Source organism: Octopus bimaculoides, chromosome 6 (genome assembly GCF_046866305.1).
Source record: "Octopus bimaculoides isolate indiv1 chromosome 6, ASM4686630v1, whole genome shotgun sequence".
Classification (NCBI taxonomy): Eukaryota; Metazoa; Mollusca; class Cephalopoda; order Octopoda; family Octopodidae; genus Octopus; species Octopus bimaculoides.
In genome coordinates, this window is record NC_142933.1 from 36,375,237 (window position 1) to 36,400,538 (window position 25,302).

Consider the following 25,302-nt stretch of genomic DNA (forward strand, 5'->3'; position numbering starts at 1 on the left):
TATCTCAGAAATGTTATTTTGTTTTGTTTTAAGTTATTCATATTTCGTTTTGAAGCCAGCAAAAAATAAATGCTTTTAACTTTAGTAATTTAAGCAGATAATTCCATTTCTGTAAAATTCTAATAAACCTGCTAATACTTGCTACTTTGCTAAAAACATTTCTCTCTCTCTCTCTCTCTCTCTCTCTCTCTCTCTCTCTCTCTCTCTCTCTCTCTCTCTCTCTCAACAACAGCAACAACAAAGGCAAGGATAACAGCAACACAGCAACGACGATGATGATAAAACAATCACGCCAACAAAAACAACAACATCAACAACAAACTACTATAAACAAACATCCACAATCACTGATTTTATTTTATGTTTGCAAGGCAGCCGGAGGTTGAGATGTTCATGCCGTACCGGTAGTGATGTAAAAGAAATGTTGAAGAACCCGTTTCCAAATGAGTTAAAATTTCCCCAAGGAAACCGGAAACAGTGACATGCAGTCACATACACAGATATATATATATATATATATATATATATATATATATATATATATATATATATATATATATATATATATATATATATATATAAACACGCATACATACATACATAAATACATACATACATACATACATACATTCGTACACGTACACATATATATATAATGATATTTATACCTATATGTATATATATTCATAGCTGTCTGTCTGTTTATTTATTTCTCTCTCTCTCTCTCTCTCTCTCTATCTCTCTCTTTCTCTCTCTCTCTCTCTCTCTCTCTCTCCCCATATATATATATATATATATATATATATATATATATATAGGGATGCAATGTGGCAGGTGTTGCGGTTGTATGGAGTAGATGGTAGATCATTGAGAGCTGTTCAAAGTTTGTATAGAGAAAGTAGGGCGTGCGTTAGGGTGGGTAGTGAAGTAAGTGACTGGTTTGATGTGAAGGTGGGGTTACGACAGGGTTATGTCATGTCTCCATGGCTGTTTAATTTATATATGGATGGTGTGGTGAGAGAGGTAAATGCTAGAACCCTTGGTAGGGGAGCCCAAATGGTGGGAGAAAATGGAGAGAAATGGCAGGTGAGTCAGTTGTTGTTTGCTGGTGATACAGCTCCTGGTGGCGGATTCGGAAGAGCAACTGAGGAGGCTGGTGGTAGAGTTTGGAAGAGTGTATGAGAGGAAGAAAGTGAAAGTGAATGTTGCTAAGAGTAAGGTGATGATATGTTCGAGAGGTGGACTGGCTGGTAGGATGGATGTGAGTATAAATGGTGAGATGTTAGAGTATGTGAATATTTTTAAGTATCTGGGGTCACATGTGACGGCGGATGGGGGGTTGGCTGAGGAGGTGGGATGTAAAGTGAGGGAGAGGAGTAAAATATTTGGAGTTGTGAAGGGTATGCTGAGAGATAAAAGGTTGAGTATGAAAACGAAAAGAGGTGTGTATGAGGGTGTGATTGTGCCGACAATGTTATATGGTACAGAGACTGGGGGGGGGGGCTGAGAGAGGTGGAAAGGAGGCGACTAGATGTGTTTGAGATGAGATGTCTGAGGGCTATGGTTGGTGTGACACGGATGGATAGGATGAGGAATGAGGAGGTGCCGAGACGAACAAAAATGAGAGAAAAACTAACAACCAAATTGGATAGACGAATGTCGAGGTGGTTTGGTCACATGGAGAGGATGAATGAGGAGAGGATGAATGAGGAGAGGATGAATGAGGAACGGATGGTAAGGAGGAGGATGAAGGCTGAAGTGGTAGGCAGCAGAACCAGAGGCAGACCTCGGTTTGTGTGGATGGACGGAACGAGGAAAGCTTTGATGGTTAGAAGTGTTGGAGTGCAATAGGCAAGAGAATTTACAAATGATAGGAAAGCTTGGAGAGTGTTTGTGGACGGGTAAGTAAATTTCGATGTTGCTCAAAGGGGTACGGAAGCAGCATGATGCGGCGGGGGTAAACCAACATATGCTGTCGGGACCCGCTACTGAAATTGGGGGTTCCGTTCTATGCCCTGACCCGAGCATAGAACGGAGTTCGCCCCTTTGAGCTGGGAAATGAATGGAATGTCTGGTGTATGTCTTGTGGCTACTCGCTCCTAAAAAAATTGGTAATAGGTCTGAGTAGGAAAGGATAGGAAAGCCTTCTTTTTTCTATCGAGGGCTTATATGCCCCTTTATTAGACTATTTTCCTTAGCCATTGTAGGGTGATCGCCATAAGCTTTAAGCTTATATAAAAAATGCCATTATTATTATTTACCCTGTAAATAATAAAAAAAAACCCATTCGCACCGAAAGCATGTATATATATATATATATATATATATATATATAGACACATACACACACGCACACATATATATACATATATATGTATGTGTGTGTGTCTGTGTGTGTGCGTATTTTTGCTTTTATACACACATACATGCAAAGGACCATGGAAATGATTTACCTCGTTCGAATTCTAAATGAGGTTGTCCCCCTATCACCTACTTCTACTGTTACTACTACTACTACTACTACTACTAATAATAATAATAATAATAATAATAATAATCCTTTCTACTGTAGGCACAAGGCCTGAAATTTTGGGGGAGGGGATAGTCGATTATATCGACCTAGTGTTTCACTGGTACTTAACTTATCGACCCTGAAACAATGAAAGGCAAAGTCGACCTCGGCGGAATTTGAAATCAGAACATAAGGGCGGACGAAATACCGTGAAGCATTTTAAAGCCCGTCGTGCTAACAATTCTGCCAGCTCGCTGCCTTAATGATAATCCTTCATACTATAGGCACAATGCCTGAAATTTGGGGAAAGGGGGTAAGTTGATCAAATCGACCCCAGTACTTGACTGGTATTCAATTTATCGACTCCGAAAGGATGAAAGGCAAAGTCGACCTCAGCCGAATTTGAACTCAGAACGTGGAGACAGACGAAATATCCCTAAACATTTCGCCCAGTGTGCTAACGATTCTGCTACCTCACCACTTCTATGGTTTCAAATTTGCTACGAGGGCAACATTTTTGGGGAAGGGGATGAGGTGATTACATCAACCCCAGTGTTCAACTGGTACTTATTTTATCGACCCCGAAAGGATTGAAGGCAAAAGTCGACCTTGGTAGAATTTGAACTCAGAACGTAGCGGCAGACGAAATACCTATTTCGTTATTGCCCACAAGGGGCTAAACATAGAGGGAACAAACAAGAACAGACGAACGGATTAAGTCGATTACATCGACCCCAGTGCGTAACTGGTACTTAATTTATCGACCCCGAAAGGATGAAAGGCAAAGTCGACCTCGGCGGAATTTGAACTCAGAACGTAGCGGCAGACGAAATACCGCTTAGCATTTCGCCAGGCGCGCTAACGACTCTGCCAGTTCACTGCCTTAGTGATGATAATAATAATAACCGTTTCTACTATAGGCACAAGGCCCGATATTTGGTGTAGGGGAATAGTCGATTACATCGATACCAGTAACTGGTACTTCGTTTATCAACCCCGAAAGAATGGAAGGCAAAGTCGACCTCGGTAGAATTTGAACTCAAAACGTAGCGGCAGGCGAAAAGCTGCTAAGCAGCAGCAGCAGCAGCAGCAGCAGTAGTAGTAGTAGTAGTAGTAGTTTGGTAGTCGTAGTAGTTGTAGTAGTGGTGGTGGTAGTTTGCAGTGGTGGTTATCGTTGTGGAGAAGAAGTAGTAGTGGTGGTAATAACAATTATAAGATGACTGACAAAGCTTTGAACTGATCGTTGTATTGGTTATGAGCTTATAAATTATAACCAATTAACGTGCGATAAGGAATTCTTTCTAATGAGGAAGAAACCACTCAATGATGCGCTATATTTCTTTGACTATTAAGTTCTAAACCAACACTAAGACAAAAATGAGGAAGCAGTATAAATAGATAGTAGCGTGTATTTCACATTCTTTCGGAGTTTATAAATTCTTAAAATATCAACGACAAACAACTGTCGTTGCTAAGAAAGAAGTTTTTAAAATGGATAGAAAAAGTCGATAGACTGTTTTGGTCTATTTGTAGAACCCCTGCTACGTTTACAGGCGGGGAGGGTTCAAGTTTCGCGGGCAGCTTTAGATTGTGTTTAGAAGGTGTGGGGTTTTTTTCAGCTCAGTATTTACACGCTGTATATATATATATATATATATATATATATATATATATATATATATATTCCAGTTTTATCTTATTTGAAAAGTATCTTTGCATAAAATAATTATTTTACGTTCTGTCGAAGTTTATAAATTGTTATAAAAATCAGGAACCAATGCTTTTTCTTTTTTTTTTTCTTCTGAGACAACGTTAATACCAACGTAGAGTCGTATGATATAGTAAACACTGAAAAGACAGTTGAATCTTGCTACATTTTCTTTAACCACCAATCGTTCGTGACGATATCATTTAAGTACGACAACAGAAAAAAGCAATCAAACTAACATTGCGTTTCTAATATATAGTTTTCTTGTGATCTCTCCAGGGATTTCAGTTCAGGTTGTTTTAATTAATCTTAAAAGCTGTCGTTCGTGTGAAGCAGAGAAAAATCAACATAGGAAAGTCAGCAGATACAGGCATGGGTGTGTGGCTATGAAACTCGATTCGCAGTCACGTGGTTTCCGATTCAGTCCCACCGCGCGGCATCATGAGCAGTTGTCTTCAACTATAGCCCTGAGCAGACCAGTGCACTGTGAAGTAATTTGGTTAGCAGACACTGCGTGCAAGTTCGTCGAAAATATGTGTGTGTGAGTGTGTGTGTGTGTGTATATATATGTAAATGGAACAAAAACGCAATAGAGGGCATTAAAACATTCGGACACATAGACGATACGAAGGCGGACAAGAGAAACAACAATTAGGACAGACAAAAAAAGACGGGTCATTCTTGGCTTTCTTTCATCAGTCAAGTCCCAGAAGTCACAACCATTTCGGGCAGTTACACTTGAGATGGTTCGATCTGGTTGTCCCCAAAAAAGTGTTTCAGCCAGGTGGCTGTCGTCATGCTGGAGCACCACCATGATTATTTTCACTCTTTATTTTTGTACCATCTCTTCAATCCTTCTGTGGTTCCTCTCCTCCGACTGAGGCGATCCCATCAAAATTGTCGATGGCCCATCCGGTGCATGAGGGAATTTGGCACTACTGCCCTCAACTGTGCCTCATGTCGAGCCATTGGTTCTTTTGGTATTGTGGATAGAAAAGAGTTCAGTTTCTTTTTGAAGACTTCCACATCTATATCGAGTAAGTTTCTCAATTATTTTGGCAGAGCATTGAAGAGCTCTGGTTTATATATTAGATGCATTGGACAGTACCTTCGGTATTATGCAATGGCGTCCAGTACGAGCATTCATATAACATTTGATGCCAAAATTAGGTACAAGCCCTTCCAGTATTTTTCACATGTAAATTATTACATGTCTCTCACGTCTGCGCTTAGAGTGTTTAGTCGTAGTTCTTTCAGCCTCTCCCTGCAGTTCATCTGTTGGACTGTAGCAATCTTTTTAGTGTAGTGACGCTGGATTGCTTCAGGCTCCGCTGTTAGCTTGTCACTGTGTGGTGAATACAGCTGAGAGCAGTAGTCTACGGAGCTGAAAACAAAGGTCTTCCATGGAGTCAACATGACTTCTTGATCTCTTGTCCTGAATGTCCTTAGTATCCATCCTGTCAGTTGTCTGCTCTTTGCTGTCAACTTGGCAATGTGCATGTGAAATGATGCATCATTACACATACTGATGTCCAGGTCTCTCACTGTTTGTGACTCTGGGATTGCAGTACCTCCAGGTTCTGTAAATGCCGGTTGTGGAGCATTTGTGATATTATAGCGCTGTGCTTGAAAATTTTCAGCATTAAATTGCATATTGTTTTGCTCTGCCCACTTATAAGTCATTTTCTTCTAGGAATGTAATCAGTTTCTTCCTGACGATTCGCTCCATGACTTTGCTGATATGTGAAGTCAGAGTATGGGTCTGTAGTTTTTGGCCTCTATTCTGCTTCCACCCTTATGGATAGGGCATATAATGCCTTCTTTTAGCTTTTAACTTTTTGCTTTTTAGCTTTTTAACTTTTTTAGCTTTTTGGAAAGTTTACCATTTGCAAGGAAACTCTGGAAGAGTATCCGAAGTGGTCCCACCAATTCCTGTTTACATGACTTTAAGAGAATAGCTAGGAAACCATCGGGGCCGGTTGCTGAGTTTGAGCTCATTTCGTCTATGGCTGCTATTACATCTTCCTCTGAGTTTTTTTATCTGCATGTAACTCAGTGAATAGGTGAAGACACCTTTAAATTGTATACTGAGCACTTCACTTATCCTTTTGGGGTCCGCAGTAATTGAGCCATTCAATTGGAGCACGGGTCCTATTTTGTACTGTACTGTAGCGTTTCCTTTGCAAATTTATAGAAAGCCTTGGGGTTTATTTTTATGCTTTCTACAGCTCTCTTCCCTTCTCTGCTCGTTCTTTTTCATGGGAGAGTTTAATTTTGTTTTCAATTTCCAGCAACGTCTGTCTTAATTTAGCCTTTTTACTATCCTTCAGTTCTCTATTCAACTGGTTTGAGACCTTTGTTCTGTGTCTCATAAGGATTTTCCTGTCTCTGGGGATTCTATTTATATATATGTTGGCTTTTCTTTCTGGCACACATTTGGTGCATATAACTTGCACAGTCGACATAAAGTGACACAGTTTTAGATCATTGTCTTGTATAGACAGGCTGTCAGGTCAGTTTTGATTGTGGATCTCTTTGCAGATTGATTTCCAGTTTGCTTTGTGGAAATTTAGGTTGGATATGGCTTGAGTCCTCCTGATAGAATGGATGTCAGCAATTTGCCTTGGACCATACATGGTTAATTCTATAATGTTATGATCCGAAAGAGTTGTTGGTGTTACCTTCACATTATGGATAATGTTCGTATTGTTTGTGAAGCAGAGATCCAAAATATTGCTTTCCCAGGTTGGTTGGAGTATCACTTGTTCCATGTACAGCATGCTAGAAAGTTCTAGCAATGATTTGCTTGGTTTTGTTCATGCAGTGACATCCCAGAGAGGATGTAGCCTTCAGGCCATTTAACATTCGGGAGGCTGAAGTCACCCAGGAGGAGTATATTGGTGTATTGGTCCAGATTTGTCAAAACCTTCTCAATGTGTCTGAAGCTATTCTCAATTTTACCCTCATGCTTTGACGGTACGTTGTACATACAACTACATCTATATATATATACAGAGAGAGAGAGAGAGGTAGGTAGGTAGGTAGGTAGGTAGGTAGGTAGATAAACAGACAGACAGACAGACAGACAGACAGATAGATAGATAGATAGATAGATAGATAGATAGATAGATAGATAGATAGATAGATAGATGGGTGGATGGATGGATTGATACATACATACATACACACATACATACATACATATGTTAATCTGACTACTGCATTAACAGGCGGCCAGCTGGCAGAATCATTAGCAACGCCGGGCAACAAGCTCAGCGACGTTTTGTTTTATCATTCTGAGTTCAAATTCCCCCAAGGTCGACTTTGCCTTTTATCTACGTGATCTATAATATAAGTACTAGTTAAACATTGAGATCGATGTAATTGATTTACCCACTTCCTCGAAATTGCTGGTCTTGTGCCAAAATTTGAAATCCATATGACTACATATTACTGTGGCTACATCTCAATGTTTCTATCACTACATTTTGTAAGGAGGTATATAAAATAAACGTTACATCTGTCTATTGTCAAGATGGCAGATAAGTGATTGCTAACTAGTATAGTATCATGTTTAACTGGTATCTCTGCTATAAGAAATTAAATATTCACAGACAAATTAATTTTCGACAATTTTAAGCTGTCTTTAATGTCACCCCAAGACATTTACTGAACGTCTGGCTGAAGAAGTTTTAAACAACTACTGCGATTAATATCTTTCAAGAACTTTAGAAGATTGGTTGAAGTCTATAATTCCAATCAAATGTCAACTGCTGACGCATATGTTGACGTTGGTTACAATCCTGAATGATATTAATCATCTGCCTGTGGAACACTTTCGGCTCTCTCAGTTCATTTTAGATTTCATGGGCCAACTTTACTTTTTAAAACTCCTTATTTACGTCCCCGTTGCTCTAATGAAATAAGCCTCTGATAAAATAAGAACCAGTTAAGTATAGGGGCTGACTAAACTGATAAATCACACCCTAAAATTTTGTGGTCTTTTACCTATCTCAGAAATCTTTATTTCCACATCAATGACAGTGAGTATGAGAAACAATGGCGTAATAAACTGCTTTGCGGTACTTAGCTACGCTCCTTTACGTTCTAGATGCAGCTCACAGAGGAGTCGACTTCTTTCATATCCTTTTGGGATCGATAAACTAAAGTACCAATGAAATATTGGATCAATTTAATTCGATCCTGCTCCCCCCCACCTCAAAATTTTTGGCTTTGAGCCCATGTTAGAATTCAATATATGATAACAATATACATTACAGTTTATAATCAGGCAGGTAAAAGACTGATTGAAATGAGGCTGTTCACAACACGTAAATAACTCTGAATCAGGACACTCTAACCTTTCTACTGCTACGACAGGGGCCTCTACTCTTCCAAGCTAACTGGTTTCATACAACCTTCACATAAGCACTTCAGTCTTACTCGTTTCTCCTCTCGTCACCTATTATTATTGTCCAGTATCTCAGGTTCTGCTATAACCATTGCATTCAATCTTTTCAAGTGTACAGTCGGCCCTCAGAAAATCCTCCCCCCCCCCCACTTCCCCATATTTTAACGGTAGTCAACTTGCAACTGTCTATGAGGGAATTTGCCGAGTCGATCTCCATGGGGACCTATAAAAGCTATGGGCACATCCTTTTCCTTAGAACAAAAACTATGGGTACATGCTCTTCCTCAAGAAAAAAAGCTAAGGGCACTATTCCTTCTGCTAGAACAAACGCTATGTCTACACTCCCTTCATCCAAGACAAAACTTACAAGTACAGTCTTTCCTCTACCTACCTACCTATTTATCTATATTTTTCTTGTTGTTTGCGTATTTCATGTTATTTTCTCTATTGGTGATGTCCTGTACCCATATATGCATGTGTGTATATATATATATATATATATATATATATATATATATATATATATATATATTATTTATTATTTATTTGAATGCGACGCATCCATTTCAAGTAAGTTTATATATATATATTTATATATATATATATATATATATATATATATATATATATATATCGTTAGGAAACAAGCTCCTCTTATAGGGATGTAAAGCATCCAATTTTCACTGTTTAATACTCAATATATAATATTTAGACCCCGATAGAATAAATACCATACTTCAACAAATCAGTACTGAGGTAGATGTGTTCACCTAAACCGTCCAAAGCGATACCTCAGTATGGTTGCATTCAATGACTGGATCAAGTGAAAAAAAGAAACGAGAAAGAGGCCTCAAATTTAAGTGGGTGGGTGTAGTTGAGTATATCAACCCTTGTATTAGATTGGTTCTTCCTCTTATCGACCTCTGGGGGATGAAAGGCAAAGTTTATTTCTACGAAATTAGAACTCAGAAAGAGTTGCAACTAAACACCGCGATACCTGTTCCTCAACAAATTAACAGTATTACAAATCCCTCTCCCAACGCTAGCCCATTACCCTGTACCAATTCCCCATCGTGTCTGAATCAACCACCCGGTACCAATCCGTTCTCCACTACTAATACAATACCCTCTATCATTCTACCCCCTGTACCAGTCCACCAATATTTAAATACGCAACACTGATATTGTGTGAGTGTGTAATCTCTTAGATGATTCGCTGTCCAGCTCTATGGCAAAGGAGAAAATCGTCTTGCTTGGAATCTATATTTTTTTCGTTAGTGAAGTAGAAGGGATAAAATAATTGCCTACACACACACGCGCGCGCCCACATACACACACACACACGCTCATACACACACACACATGCATATGCCTGTGTGTTTGAGTGTGTCTCTATGTATGTATGTATGTATACACACATACTCACATACACATATTCACACACAAAAGTAACCATCCAGAAATATTCATCTTGTTCCTATAATTGTTCTTTTTCAATTTTCTCATCTAACCAAATATTAATCGCACCAAATGACTTAGCCTAGGTAGATTACGCTGTAACAAGTTCTTGCTATCAGCTGCTCTACACTACCTCTACTGAACTGATAAGTTGGTCATCGATATTCTCGTATCAATGAATGAGTCTGAGTATTATAATGCGCGAGAAGAATAATATTGACGTCTCGGAAAATCACAGCGAATTCGAATCGTTCTCATCACTCAGCATTGATCTTTTAGCTGTTATTATATCTCGGGAAAAGAACCTAAGTGCTTTTGTAGATCGGTTTTGTCAATGATTACAAAGTAATTTCATTCGCTAATATTTTTCTGGTTCCTTTAGTGCATTGCCTTCAATCAACTCGAGATCTTTTTTTGTAGGACCTCTGAAGGGAAATAAATGACAGCTTCTAATGCACCATTTTAATTCATCAGTATTTATTCTCTCGAAAGATTAACAAAAGAGGGTCAAGGGGTCCATTAAGTGCAATGTGCAATGATTGTATTCTAGCAGAGAATTCCGGAAAGAATGGAATCCGTTTTCCAGGTGATTTAAAATACGAAACAATTCTCTGAAACATAAAACTGAAAATAATTACTTGAAGTTTCTCTTATACTTTAGTTAAAATAACAATCACTTCTAACAAAATATCTGATGTTTTTCTCACAATAAACACCTTAAATACAAATCTGTTTACATTAAATCAATGACATGGCTCAGTCATTTGAAACTATAGCATTTCCGCAGTTTTCTTTTTCTTTTCTTTTTTAGGACTAGGTTGATATTCTGATTATACTTCGAAATATTAACCTCATCTTTACTACAATTAATTTAGATATAACGGTTCCAATTTGAAACTAGCCCGGACCATGTACATATCCGAGAATAAGACACCTGATGATGATGAAACATCAATCCGATCGACATGTAGTGAAACTCTAAATATTCTTTTCTACTCTAGGCACAACGTCCGAAATTTTGGAGGAGGAGGGCAGTCGATTAGAACGACCCCAGTACGCAACTGGTACTTAATTTATCGAACCCGAAAGAACTCAGCACATAAAGACAGACGAAATACCGCTAAGCATTTCGCCCAGTGTGCTAACGTTTCTGCCAGCTCACCGCCTTGTGAAACTCTAAATATTTATTTCTTTATTGCCCACAGGGGGCTAAACGTAGAGGGGACAAACAAGGACAGTCAAAGGGATTAAGTCGATTACATCGACTTCAGTGCGTAACTGGTACTTTTTTAATCGATCCCGAAAGGATGAAAGGCAACGTCTACCTCGGCGAAATTTGAACTCAGAACGCAAAGACAGACGAAATACCGCTTAGCATTTCGCCCGACGTGCTAACGTTACTGCCAGCTCGCCACCTTGTGAAGCTCTAAATATTAAAACATGCTTCATTTCAAAAGTTGAGATAGACTGAAAATCTATTGTCGTATTAATAATCTCAAACATCTTGACATTTAAGTCGGCTCTGTTGTTTTCTCTTTATGAAGTATTATATTAAATAATACATTTGCGCGTGCTGGTGATCGACAGTTAAGTCATTGATATCCACATTAGTTTTTAGTTTAAAAAGCTGTAAAATTAAGTTTATAGAATGGAATGATATGTTAGATACGCTGTTATTCTTCGCTAATCTGCGCATTGACATCTCTGTTAGTGTATATTGGATTTTATCAAAATTTAGCAACCCTTTTTAAGAGTCATTTAACGAATGCTGTTAAAGCTGAATCTAGAGAGAAGTGGGTTCTTAGAAATTAGAAGAAAGACATTGTCAATGGTTAACCACTTAATTATGTTGCTTGGTAGCCAATGGCGTTAAGCCAGCAGCTGTCATGTGAACTGAATGATAATTTGAACAGAATTTGTGTTTGGATGCTCGAATACTTCAGAAGTGTTTCTGGTAAGAGTTGTACAACTAACGAGGGCTGCATAAACATCAGAACTCGGATTACTACTAAAAAAAAATAACACCTTTATGTGAATTTAGAGAATGAATTGGTGAGCGGATAAAACATAGGGCGTTTTGCAGAACAGGACACTTAGATCGACTTCTCAACAGTTCATTTCTATCTCAAGAACAGCATACCTTCTGAGAACGTTACCAACGAGAGAATCGTAGATTCTCTTGAAAGTATCTATTTTTTATTAGCTTAAATGTATGAAATGTATCAGTTTTGTAAGACTTTGTATGACGTCAGGACATAATTACTATTATTTCTTGGGCAGGTGCAGGCTAGGATATAGACATATGCAGCAGCAACTTCAGTACTTATTTCAGCTTGTTATCTATTTTATAGAAACCTATTTGCCGAATCGCTAAGTTACACCTTTTTACACAACACGAGTTTATTACATATGCTTAAATAAAAGCAGGTGTATATATATACATTAACAAGCAAAGTAGCTAGTTAGAAAATCTCAGTAAGAGATGAAAGTAGTAACTATACTAAGAATAATGTTTATCGCCACATCAGTATGGATGTTCGACGTTACTACCATTTAACCCCAGGCAGAGTCTCCGCCAGCTGGTTATCGGTACATTCTGCACTCTAATATATATTACAAGCAGGGGAACGAACTCCTACCTTCTAACAGAGGACATACATATATCTACATGTGTATATATATATATATATATATATGTATATATATATATATATATATATATATATATATATATATATATATATATATATATATATGTGTGTGTGTGTGTGTGTGTGTGTGTGTGTGTGTGTGTGTGTGTGTGTGTGTGTGCGTGTGTGTGTGTGTGTGTGTGTGTGTGTGTGTGTGTGTGTGTGTGTGTGTGTGTGTGGAGGCGCAATGGCCCAGTGGTTAGGGCAGCGGACTCGCGGTCATAGGATCACGGTTTCGATTCCTAGACCGGGCGTTGTGAGTGTTTATTGAGCGAAAACACATAAAGCTCCGCGAGGCTCCGGCAGGGGATGGTGGCGAACCCTGCTGTACTCTTCCACCACAACTTTCTCTCACTCTTTCTTCCTGTTTCTGTTGTACCTGTATTTCAAAGGGCCAGCCTTGTCACACTGTGTCACGCTGAATATCCCCGAGAACTACGTCAAGGGTACACGTGTCTGTGAATCGTTAATTTCAGGAGCAGGCTGTTCCGTTGATCGGATCGACTGGAACCCTCGACGTCGTTAGCGACGGAGTGTCAACAACATATATATATATATATATATATATATATATATATATATATATACAGATGAATAACCGCGCGCGCTTATCCATCCATCTATCTTCTCCGTCCTTTTTTTCCTAAGAGGGTCGTAAAAGTAGAGTTCTCAGACACCTTTTCCTTGCGGTTCTATCTGAAGCAACCGCCATTAGACTTTCCAGCGTGACCAACTGAGCTATGGATAGCATCAGTTTCGTTCTTGGTCTACCACTAGGTCTCCTGCCGGTTGCCTTGTTTTGTGATTCTTTCCTTCGACATTCTAATTACATGTCTATAGTACCGGAACTGTGACCTCTCACTGCGTAGAAGTAGTGACTGGAATTGAGAAACTCCCTGATCTCCGAGCAACGCACCATGTCGAGTAACGCAACTGCAGAGATTACTCCGCCAACCAAGTTAAACACACATTTACCTAAAGTGTTGTGCAGTGAAATCGATCTCGAAACCTCTTGGTTGTGAAACGAACTTGCTGACAACACAATAATGCCTTCCAAAAGATGTGCAATTGCACAGTTCTATCACCCTGACTACACCTACACAACACACGCTACACAACAAAGAATTTTCAAACATTATTTTTAATTTATGCAGCGTCATATATTAAAACCTGGCAATTTTTGGTTTGGAAATTATCGTGATATGTTTTATTTTCTGAATATTTAATGAAAAATTTTAAGGAATATATAATGTTTGATCTTAAGAAAATATATTTCATATACTCGCTCAAGCAACAAAACAGTATTGTTTATTTTGGAAAAAATCTGTGAAATTTAATAATATTGTATTCGAAAATGACATAAAATTAATGTATAGTGTTTGAAATGGGGAATATATATATCCTTCGAAAGAGGTGAAAATATGTAGTTTTTTTCTTTACTTTTTTTCTTGTAGAATTAACTTGTCAACCTTTCACGTTGGGGAAAACGGTTTTGTTGTGTATTTTTTGTTTGTACTCATTAAAATGCTTGTGCAGTAAATGCATAGAAAGTGAACATTGTAGGTTCAATATACAGCTTTTTTTTCTGGTTGTTACGACGAATTATTGTGGTGATATCAAAGTTTAATATTAGTTTCAAATTTTGGCACATAAGGCCAGCAATGTTGGGCGAGGGGTTAAGTTAATTACATCAACCTCAGTGCCCAGCAAGTACTTATTTTATCGACATCGAAAGGATGAAAGGCGATGTCAACCTCGGCGGAATTTGAACCCAGAAAACGGACGAAATGCCGATAAACATTTTGCCGATGTGCTAATGATTCTGCCAGCTAATTACATGTGTCTGAATCGTGTCTGAATCAACCGCCCCCCCCCCCGGTACCAATCCGTTCTCCGCTACTAATACAATACCCTCTATCATTAAGTTTAATATTCGAACTATTTCTCTGTCCGTTGTCCTGTCACAGATGTCATGACGTATTAGAAAAAAGCTTACTTTTCAACCATATGATCTTTGGTTCAGTCTCATAGCGTGGCACCTTGGACAAGTGTCTTCTACAATAGCCTCGGGTTAACCAAAGCCTTGTAAGTGGATTTGGTACAAGGAATCTGAAAGAAGCCCATCGTGTGTATAAATATATATATAATAAATAATATATAATATGTAAATATATATATATATATATATATATATATATATATATATATATATATATATAATAATAATAATATATAATATGTAAATATATATATATATATAATAATAATATATAATATGTAAATATATATATATATATATATATATATATATATATATATATATATATATGTATACAGATACACATACGTGCATGTATGGGTACAGGACGTCACCAACGGTGCAAATAACATGAAATACGTATACAAAGAGGGGAAAAAACGAGTGAAATATGCAAACAAGGAAAAAATTATGGAAAACAGGACAAGTAAACGCACCAAAAGTACCCCTCATTAGTTGTTGGCTGTCTCAACTGATAAAGAGCCCTTTTCCTGTGTTTACTTGTCCTGCTTTCCATATTTTTCTCGTTGTTTGCGTATTTCATGTTATTTGATCTATTGATCACGTCCTGTATCCATATATACATGTGTGTATATATATATATATATATATATATATATAATATTATTTATTATTTATTCAGTTCTATATTTAAGAGATGAGGAATTATGTACATTATTTACATTATTTACATTATCTACATTCGAGGGATATTTGTTCTCATCTTGTTTGTTGTTAACACAACGTTTCGGCTGATATAACCTCCAGCCTTCTTCAAGTGTCTTGGGGAAATTTCGAACCTGGGTTCTTATTCATAAGGTATTTTTCGATGTTTATTATTATTGTTGTTGTTGTTGTTGTTGTTATTATTATCATTGTTCAGGTCATTGCTTGGAATAGAACTCGGAATCTTGGGGTTAGTAGCCCACGCTCTTAACCACTACGCCATAATAATAATAATAATAATAATAATACTAATAATAATAATAATAATAATAATACCATCGAAAAATACCTTCGGAATGAGAACCCAGGTTCGAAATTTCCCCAAGACACCTGAAGAAGGCTGAAGAGTATATCAAGCGAAACGTTGTGTTAACAAAAAACAAGATGAGAACAAATATCCCTCGAATGTAAATAATGTAAATAATGCAAATAATGTTATTATTTATTATTTAATTGAATGCGATGCATCCATTTCAAGTAAGTCTACATATATATATATATATATATATATATATATATATATATATATGTCCATTGCAAGGAAACAAGCTCCTCTTATAGGAGCATCCTCTTATAGGGATGTAAAGCAACTAAACACCGCGATACCTGTTCCTCAACAAATTAACAGTATTACCAATCCCTCTCCCAATGCTAGCCTATTACCCTGTACCAATTCCCCATCGTGTCTGAATCAACCGCCCCCCCCCCCCCCGGTACCAATCCGTTCTCCGCTACTAATACAATACCCTCTACCATTCTACCTCTCTGCATCAGTCCACCAATATTTAAATACTCAACTCTGATATCGGTTGCAAATATTGGCCCAAGGTCAACCATTTTTGTATGTTTGCATGTGTGTGTGTGTGTGTGTGTGTGTGTGTGTGTGTGTGTGTGTGTGTGCGTGCGTGTGTGTGTGTGTGTGTGTGCGTTCGTGTGTGTGTGTGTGTGTGCGTGTGTGTGTGTGTGTGTGTGTGTGTGTGTGTGTGTGTGTGTGTGTGTGTGTGTGTGTGTGTGTGTGTGGTGGATTTGGTGGGAAAGTAAATCGATTAAATCGGCTCCAGTGCTCAACTGGTACTTACTTATCGACCCCAAAAAGATAAAGGCAAGGTCGACCTCGACGGAATTTGAACTCAACGCATAAAGACGGACGAAATGCCGCTAAGCATTTTTCCCGGCGTGCTAACGTCTCCACTAGCTCGCCGTCTTATACTCAAATAAGAACATGAACAGTGAATGATACCTGAACTATCAGTTTGGAATTCTAATCCTGTGATGTTTCTACTCTACAGAGGATGGCCTTTAATTTGTTGACCTGGTCAAGATACGATACACTTCATAAAGATAGGTTAACAAACCCTCACATACCGTCTCTGAACTCTTAGTACGTTATCAAAAGAACAATTACTCATTTATCTTCTCGATATATTTCCTGATTACAAAGAATCATTAAGACTATTATTGACTTTTATACAAGCTAACTATTCTTCGAACATTACATGTATTCATATCTATTATATAACAATTTGACATAACCACGTTTTAAGATACCAAATATTTACTTGACTCCGTTGTAAATAAATACGGTTGAAAAACTCAAGGAGTAATGTTGTTTTGGTTAACAATTACCCCCAGTGCACCTCTTGACGGGAGCTTTGGGAAAAGTGCTCACTACCTTAAAATCTCAACTCACCTGGATTACATTAACCTTTACATGAACAATTCTAAGTTGTCATAATGGTTTCAAATTTTGGCACAAAGCCAGAAAGTTCAGTGTGAAGACTTTAGTCGATTACATCAACCTCAGTACTCAACTGATACTTGCTTTATCGACCTCGAAAAGATAAAAAGAAATGACGGCCTTTGCGAAATTTGAATTCAGAAATTAAGGAGCCGGAAAAAATTACGCTTATCAGGGAATCTCACGAACTAATGATTCTGTCAACTTGCCGCCTTATTCGTTCTTTTGTAATCATATATATTCACCACTTAGAATTATACTATATGCAACCATTTCTACATATTCTTCAAATAAGCATTTCTACATTTAGCTAATTCTTAGTTCTTAAGAAAAGGACGGTGTCTGTGTTATTACATGTGTAATATTAGTTTATTTTAATATCTTTTAATAAGATGCATTGCCAGACGTCTTAGCTATTCATTGTAGATTAATCTCCAGAAGACATAGGCGCAGGTACTGCTGTGTGGTTAAGAATTTCACTCGACAGGCACGTGGTTTCGGTTTCAGTCCCACTTTGCAGCACCTTGAGAAAATGCCTTCTACTATAGCCCCGGGTTGACCAATGCCTTGTGAGTAAATTTGGCAGACAAAAGCTGTGTGGAAACCAGTCATGTGTATGTGGGTATATATATATATATATATATATATATATATATATATATATATATATATATATATATGCACGCGTGAATGTGTGTGTGTGTGTGTGTGTACGTACATGTATCTCAGTAATTTACCCCCTTCTACCACTTGACAAATTAACCGGTGTTCGTTAGTTTACGTTACCGTAACGTAGCGGTTCAGCAAGGAAAAAAATACGATAGACTAAGTGCTAATTTTTTTAAAAATGTAAGCGCTGGGCTCGATTAGGTCGTTTAATCGTCTGAAATAAGTCAAAGGTAAAACATACTTCAATACAAACACTAAGAAAAATATAGACTTTTATAGATGCGTGTACACCATCATATATCGCTCCCCACCACCATCATGCACGCTTTCTATTCTCGCCCTCCTGTAAAATCTATTCTCGCCAAGCGCCAAACGTATGTGCCCACATTCCTCATACATACAAATTCATAATCAACTTCACGCACGATTAAGTATTTATATTTATAAAACCTATCAGGGATATTTGATTGGTTAGAAATAATCCTCAGTACATGTAAAGTATGGGGAACAACTTCTTTATTTCTTCTGATGATCGTTGCTACCCACTTGAACATTTGCCTGAAGCTATGGTGTGGATAAATAATAAATAACGCATACAGGCATTGAGATGCACAAACACAGACACATAGACACACACACACACACACACACACACACACACACACACACACACACACACACACACAACACACGCACACACACAGGGGAACACGCGTTCATATATGCACTTTTACATACGTATGCGTATGATTGTGTATACATGCATATATATATGTATATATATGTGCATGTATGTATATATACATACATAATACATACATATACATATATCTATATATATATATATGTGTGTGTGTGTGTGTGTGTGTGTGTGTGTGTGTGTGTGTGTGTGTGTGTATCGTGTGTGTGTGTACATATATATATATATATTTCCAGCCATGTTTCTGTATGTATGTATGTATGTATGTATGTATGTATGTATGTATGAGGGTAATGGGTAGAAAGATAAATAGGTATAGATAGATAGATAGATAGATAGATAGATAGATAGATAAGTTGGTAGCTAGAACAATTAAGCTCTACGAAGTGATATATCTCCATCAACACAGTAGGTTCGTTTAACAGTAACTATTATTCAGAATACGAATCCCGCAAACATTTAACGATATTTTTTCTAATGTATGCTCTTATACCAGGAGACTGGAGTTTTTCATCAGTAAAATCTTGTTGAAATAATGATGAAAAAATATTGGTAAACTGAAATAATGATGAAAAAATATTGCCAACATTCAAAATGGTCTCCCTTCCGGCAGGTCAATTAATGTCTTATTTCAAAATACTTTTGTATTGAAGAGAGTAATAATCGATAAATGCCACTTCAAAAGAAAACAAGGAGCTTCATTCTTGTCCAACCCTAATAAAACAAAGCAACAACAATAATAGTACTCGCATTTGGTTCGAATCTACAAGATGGTTCCCATCTCGCGGATGTGGCGTTTCATTTACCAACTAATTCTTAAAAGGATTTTTTCTCTCTCCTTCAGGAAAATCGTTGTTGTTGTAATATTATAATGGATGCACTCACCAGCTGAGTCTAGGAAACTTCTATTACGATGATCATCTGCGTTAGTTTTATATCAATGATTCTGTCATCTCTATGGTAACCAACACAACCACTGTCATTATTAATTCTGCTGCCATAACTACCGACTTTGTACATCTTGCTGTCATCACATATCCTCGAAACCATTTTACACACACACACAACATAGTCATAGAACTTCTTTCATATTAACAAAGCTCTGTTGCTTAGTAATATTACGCTTTGATACACGTGTTTATTATACAATAATATTTAATATCGTATTGTACCACATATTGTGGTAACTTTCTGTTACAGCATAATACTACAAGACTGCATTACAGAATATAACGATAGATTTTTAGCCATTTGTAGAGTATGTCGATAGATTTTACTGCTTGTATAGACAAATATAAACTCCATGTTTAATATGCAATATCTTCGTAGAGAGAAAAAGAGGCATAAGCCACATTACAATATATAACATATCACATAGTTGTTCTTAAATTATCAATGTAGCAAATAATTTTAAAATATTCTTTTGATGGGAAAATGTGCTTGAAGGAGAATTACAGAAGCGGAAATCATTGTTAACGGGGGTGAATTAACTGAATAAGTAATATATGGATAATTATCTAACATAAGTTCTTTGTGCAAATCGTGTCCATGTCGAATTTACCTTTCGTCTTTCCGCGATCAACTTAACAAATACTAATCAAATATATACTGGATCAATTTAACCACTTCTATCAAAATTTTACAGTCTATGTCAGAATACTAAATTTAGATATCATTATTATTACAGAAATATTATGAAGGAAACCATTATTGTCACGATGTGCCCTATTTCGGAATGCCAGTACGTAGTTATATCCCAGACTCTGTACTTAGCTACTATAAGACATATATACATAGATATATGTATATGGTGTCGAAATAACGATTATATTCGATAGGTAGCTGACAAAAAATCTTCTTTGGTTGTGGTACATATATTTTCATTTTCATGACAAATGTCTCTGCCACTGTTCTTTTGGCTTTGGTATTATATATGATTTTATTACAGGAATATATAACTTTCTAAATTACTATAACTTATCGAGGTCGTAACGGCGGCTGTGAAGTGTATACATATTTGTGTTTATGTATATACATACATGCATATACACATATATTTCTATCTATCAATCTCTATATGTATATGTGTGCGTATATATAATATATGTATGTATGTATGTATGTATGTATGTATGTATGTATGTATGTATGTATGTACGTACGTATGTATATACATTCATGCAAAGACATACTCACACATACACACACAAACACATATATATACCAAATGATAAGAACAAAGATAATTCCTTTACACATCTTTAATGGCTCGTTAGTAATGCCCTTATATAAATAAATATATTTTGGGAATAAATTATGGATTTTTTCCCTTATGAGGTTTTTCATGCTAGCTACTTGATAAATTCTTGTAAAAGAATTCATCCTATTATTGAATTTATATATATATATATATATATATATATATATATATATATATATATATATATATATATATATATATATATATATATATATATATATATATACTCTTACTCTTTTACTTGTTTCAGTCATTTGACTGCAGCCATGCTGGAACACCGCCCTTATAGTCGAGCAAATCGACCCCAGAGCTTATTCTTTGTAAGCCTAGTACTTATTCTATCGGGCTCTTTTGCCGAACCGCTAGGTTACAGGGACGCAAACACGCCAGCATCGGTTGTCAAGCGATGATGTAGGACAAACAGACGCACAAGTATACACACACACACACACACACACACACACACACACACACATATAAATATATATGTGTGTGTGTGTGTGTGTGTGTGTGTGTGTGTGTGTGTGTGTGTGTACATATACGACGGGCTTCTTCCAGATTTCATCTACCAAATCCACTCACAAAGCTTTGGTCGGCCCGAGGCTATAGTAGAAGACACTTGCCCAAGGTGCCATGCAGTGGGACTAAACCCTGGACCATGTGGTTGGTAAGCAAGCTACTTACCACACGGTCACGTCTGCCCTATGTATATATATATATATATATATATATATATATATATATATATATATATATATATATATATATATATATGTGTGTGTGTGTGTGTGTGTGTGTGTGTGTGTGTGTGTGTGTGTATGTATTTATACAAACATACATACATACACACATATTTATATATATATGTATGAGTGTTTATATATATATATATATAAACATGTATACTCATGTGCGCGCGTGTACACACACAGACACACACAAATACCACGTTTCTTATCCAACATCCCGTTTTCTCTTTTTTTTCTCCTTCAGCTACTTCTACTTGTATTACTACTAATAGTAATGCTAACAATAATAATTATGATAATAATAATGATAACAACAACACCAACAATAACAAAACCAATTCTATCTTTCTCTTCCTCATTTCCAACTTCTTTGCTTTCCTCCTCTTCCTTCCTCTCTTCTGCTCAGATATCTATTTCTCTTACTATCGCCTCCTATTCTCACTTCTGTTTCTTCATTGCCTCTACAGCCCCACTGTATCTCTATACTTAATCTAATATATTTATAAGCCACACGACAACCAGATGTCCACACTCCCACAAGACATTTCCTATCATTCATATATTAATCTAATTGGATTAACGCTATTGTGTTATGGAGTATGTAAACAGCTCGAATAGATTTAAGAGGCGATAACAACAAAGTGTAGAATCAAAGAATTCGTTGCTAAAATCACTTTGCTTTCACTGTACGTTTAATCTCTTCATCGACTGAGATTAGTAAAAGAGAATTGAGCTCTATTAATACTCAGCTTTATAAAAGACCACTCAAATGTATTCTGAGTTGCATTTTCAACACAAAGGTGAGCTGTATATTGAGTCAATTATTTCGCTCATGGTTAAGCTGTGTAATGTGTTAATTCTTTCTTAGCTTATGACTGGCCTGTGTAATGAGTCACTTCCATAGCTGAGACTGCTATATACTGTATCACTATTACAGCTGACAGTTGAGCTGTGAGTAGAGTCAGTTACTTTACTGATATCTGTGCTAGGTGCTGAATCAGCTTTCACCGTCCATCTTCTCCGCCCACTATTTCCAGGAGGGTCATGTGGGTAGAGTTCTCAAGTACCTCCTTCATAGGGTCCTATCAGAAACAACCATCATTAGATTTTCCGGCTTGATTCCTAAGCGTGATAAACCTATCCAACTGTCTCATTTTCAGTTTATCCATTGTCTCCTGCTGATTTGCTCGGTTTGAAGAATCCGTCTTGCGAGTCTTTTCTGTGCTTTACGTATTGTGAGATCACACCATCCACTCTGTTTCGTTCTCGAAATATCTCACTTCGAATATGATCTCGTAATGACATTCCTAACATGGCTCTTTTCATGGCCCTTTTGCGTCGTTGTCAATCGATGTTCTATCCTCTTCGTAATAGCTCAGGTCTCAGTTGCGTATAAGAGTGCAGGTAGGGCGGTGCTATTGAAGAGCCTGGTATCTATGGTGTTGTCTTTGATATGAGTACATCTTTTATTGAGGTAAACGCCTCCCATCACGCCATTATTCTCTTTGAGGTTTCAGCATCCATATTTCGGTCAATATAGTTCGTACTATAGTAGTACGACAGGCCACTCGAATACAGTTCATAGAACAAGCGAATGAATACAAGTTTCCTCTGCGCATCGCTGTTTCCTCTGCGCATCGCTGTTTCCTCTGGGCATCGCTGTTTCCTCTGCGCATCGCTGTTTCCTCTGCGCATCGCTTTTGTTGATTAAGAAAAAGCCTTTCATAGCGTCGAGTTGAATGCAGGGTTGAAATCCCTGGAAATGCAATGTGTCGAGGCGCAATACATCAAACTGCCAAGAGATGCGAACTCTGGATGCACAACAAATATAGCTTTGCTATCACCACCAGTAAGGTTTCCAATTGAGAAGGGTGTCCAGCAAGGAGATACCACAACTCCAAAGCTCTTCATCACACGTCTAGAAATGTTAATCAGGGACATTAACTAGACAGAAGACGTGAGGGTCAAAGACGAGCAACTAACACACTCCTGATTCGTAGGTGACATTGTACTCATCGTTGAAACCACAGACTATTTGCAGGCCATGCTGACAGAACTAGGCACTCATAGCCTAGCAGTAGCCCTCGAAATGAACCGCATGAAAACAAAATATATGCGGCTGGAAGATGTAGCACAAGGCCCAATTGAGGTGGGAAACGATGAAATCGAGAATGCAAAGGAGTACATCTACTTAGGGTACACAGTGAAATTAATATATATTACATATAACATGTAGTATATTATACATTCCTTTACTCATTGTTGATACTACACTCATCCTCTCATGAATATTCTAATCATTCTAATCGAGCTACTAGCTTCTCTAAGAAGATATAAAAGTCTATTCCAAAAATGTATTGTCTTAACATTTCAAAAATTTGAATCAACTGATATTATAAAAGTTATCTTTGTTGAATACTTGTTCAGCTTCAAACACAACTAAAGAGAGCTTTGTTTTCAAACTGCAGCGATAACCTCAGCAGATTAAAAGATTTCTGTGCACTATTATGTATATTAGACTCAAGTGTGTTGCGCATGTGCGTGTGTATGTATATGCTTGTGTGTGTACGTGTAGATGCATGCATTTTTGTGAGTGCGCGCGCGCACGCGTGTACATGTGGGTGCGCCTGTGTGAGAATGCGTGTACGTGTGTGTATTTGGATTAAACAGAACAGCACAACAGAGAAAACTTTTATATTGGTTTCAAACATTGGCAGAAGGTCAGCAATTTCGGGGGAGCTAAGTCGATTACATCAACCCCAGTTATCAACTGGTACTTATTTTATCGACTCCAAAAGGATGAAATGCAAAGTCGACCTCAGCGAGATTTCATCTCAGAACACAAAGACAGACAAGTATTTTGCCCGGCTTGGTGACCATTCTACCAGGTGATCGCTTTAGAGAAAGCTATTACTTTGCAATGCAGCAGTCCAGCGGCTACCTAAAATCAAGCTGGAGCCTTACTGACAGTTTTCCAAGTTTAGTTTTCCAAGTTCTCGTATCCTATTAATCTTCTTGAGTAATCACTTTTCCTTCATTTCTTACAAGAATGTTTAGATACTATTTCAAATCGATTACAAGATCGTTTATTTTAAATTTGCAGCATGGAAGGTGTTTATAAGCCATTTAAGAAACATACAAAAACCGTTAGATTCACTTCAACATTTAAATTTAATTTGCCAAAATATTTTCGAAAATATTTTGGCAAATTAAACTTAAATGTTGAAATGAATCTAACGGTTTTTGTGCGTTTCTTAAATGGCTTATAAACACCTTACACGCTGCAATTGTTTTCGTTCCAGCACACACGATCTCAGATCAGGTCGCTTGCTATGCAAGTACATCTCCGTAATTATTTTACATTGTTGTATCTTAAGTTCTTATTTCAGATCTTAGACTTAATTTTTTCAATTTACATTCACTTTTAACTTGTGTCATTTACCTTCTCCATTGCAAAATATTCACACTCAGAGTTATACTCTTGCAAGTTTTGTTTTCTGTCTTTTGCACACGTTAATTATTCCAAAAGATATTGTAATAAAACAAATTATCTCCTATGGATATTATACTGCAGGCTTATTATTCAACTTAAAATTACATATCCAATCTATATTGCGTTCTCTCTGTATTTCTTCAATGTTAT

General features: G+C 37.1%; 1 long non-coding RNA gene across 3 annotated transcripts in view; it reads right to left on the reverse strand.

The window, feature by feature from the left end:
* The window catches only part of LOC106881658 (uncharacterized), a 197,742-nt gene that overhangs the window by 47,293 nt on the left and 125,147 nt on the right, over window positions 1-25,302 (reverse strand). Inside the window, exon 4 of one of the 3 annotated variants that reach the window (XR_016242228.1) lies at window positions 14,176-14,888. The exons of the other annotated variants lie outside the window; for them this stretch is intronic. This is a non-coding gene — a long non-coding RNA (uncharacterized LOC106881658). Of the gene's footprint in view, window positions 1-14,175; window positions 14,889-25,302 lie in introns of those variants that run through there. 3 annotated transcript variants of the gene reach the window in all.